The sequence below is a fragment of the Phascolarctos cinereus genome, unplaced genomic scaffold (genome assembly GCF_003287225.1).
Source record: "Phascolarctos cinereus isolate Bilbo 61053 unplaced genomic scaffold, phaCin_HiC Scaffold_9;HRSCAF=440, whole genome shotgun sequence".
NCBI lineage: Eukaryota > Metazoa > Chordata > Mammalia > Diprotodontia > Phascolarctidae > Phascolarctos > Phascolarctos cinereus.
Window position 1 is genome coordinate 28,351,307 of NW_027556402.1, and position 2,260 is coordinate 28,353,566.

A 2,260-nucleotide genomic window follows, 5' to 3' on the forward strand; every position below is an offset into this window, starting at 1 on the left:
ACAAGTTGCTATTCCATTTATAAATATATATATATATATATATATATATATAATATGTATATATAATTTATATTTAATGATTTTTCTCCTTTTTTCTTCCCTCCCTGAACCCCCTTAGAGCTGGCTACCATTAGACACAAATAGTGTGTGTGTGTGTGTGTGTGTGTGTGTACATATATATATATATATATATATATGTATGTATGTATATGTAAAATTGTTCAATACATACTTATATTTATCAGTTCTTTCTCTGGATACAGATAGCATCTTTCTTCATGTGTCCTTTGTAGTTAATTTGGGTATTTGTAATAGTCAAAATGACTTATTCCATCATTATTTTTTTTTTAGGCAGTTGGGGTTAAGTAACTTGCCCAGGGTCACACAGCTAGTAAGTGTCAAGTGTTTGGTCTGAGGCCTGATTTGAACTCATATCCTCCTGACTTCAGGGCCAGTGCTCTATCCACTGTGCCACCTAGCTGCCCCCCTCAAAGTCTTTCTTAAAACAACATTGCTGTTACATTGTTAAGAAAAATTTATCTCCTTAACTGGAAGCATAATCATGAGCCATTCGTGTTTCATAACTGTTCATCTAAGGCAGAATTACTATGGACCAGGGCATTTAAATCTGCTTCATTAGGCCATGATCCTAACCTGGCGACCCTCACGTTTATACATCTGTACATCTTGTATGTATATACTATAGTTATTTACGTGTTTTCTCCCCTAGTAGAATTTAAACTTCTTGAGAGCAAGCAATGTTTTTTTTTCTTTTCTTTGCATCTCTAGCATTTAGCCCACTGCCTGGAACTTAAAAAGCACTTGGAAAATGCTTGTTGACCGGCAGACATCAATCCTATCTATATGCAGTATTCCATGCCCATAGTCTCTATTAAGACAGGAGGGAGACACATTTTCTCAGCTCCAAAGAAAAGGAAATTGAACATCATTATTGTTATATTAAAACTCATACGTTTTAATGTATATTTACAAAATAAAAATATGAGGAGTTTCTGAAATGAGTCATGCTTTAAAAAGATAAAATAAAATCCTAGAACACCTTCTAAATAAATGAAACTTTGTGGCTCCCTAATAATTCACTTATATAAGACTTTAGGAGAAAGGGCTCCAAGAGCCAATTATTTCCTTTGCAAATACATTGTAGAACACCACCCTTGACCACCATCCAGGATGATATAGAGTAAAGTTCCTCATCTCTAATTTACCTCATTTCATTGTAAGCTAAGAATCTTATCAGTACTGGAGACTTCAAGATTTTAGGACCTAATTCGACCTCCTGAACGGGCTAATAGGTAGCCTGAAGAAAAAAAGGAGTGTGTTCTGGTGACCAAATAGCTTCAAATTGTGTGAGGAAATGGGTCTTCTTTGAATTGGAACCCGTTTGATGCCAAATCTATGGGTCTGGTAAGGATATGTTCCTTCAGGGTTTTCTACAATCTGCTGGAAATAATTAGAGAATTATTATGTGTTGAGGACCAGCTCTAAAGAGTCCGATCTGGGTTCAACATCCAGGACAGAGTTTCACTCTTGCCCAGTCTTAACCCACAGGGCTCAATTATTTAGAAAGCAGGGCTCTCCAAATCTCCCCCTGCAAGGGAGGTTTTCTGAGAAGTTCCTTCTCACTTTTTGAACCTTAGATTTACACATTTACTCCTCTATGCAGGTGGCACCAAGGCACGTGGGAAAGCCTTGGAAAATACAACCCAATCTAGGAACCCTGATGATGAAGAAATGTATGTTGTCACGTCCTCAGCAGATGTTTTGGGGAGTGTCTCACGGGGAGGACTCTTTGAAGTTAGGCTAGATTTTCTCTATGTATCCTGTACCCTCAGATGAATAAACTGAGTCAGTCTTTACTGCTCTGCCTGGCCCACGTCTCACATTTATTTTGCGCCTTCCCATTCGGTGCACTATCTGATTGCTGGCGGCAATTACGAATACATAATATAGAGAAAAATCTGTACTGGGGTGGAGGGGTGGTACACAGTTAAGGAATGATCAGAGTGGGAAGAAGTTAGTCCCAAAAATCCAGAAGGCACAAAGAAAGGAAAGGAAGGTCATAGCAACATAGAATCAGAGATTCAGAGCTGAAAGGGATTTTAGAAGCTTTCTCCCTCATTCTACATACAAAGAAACTGAGGCTTGAGAGAACAACTTACCCAAGCTCACACAGCTAGTAAGTGGGTATAAAGGGACAGGTAAGAATTTAGAGTGGAACAGAGAAGAGTCAGAGCCAATA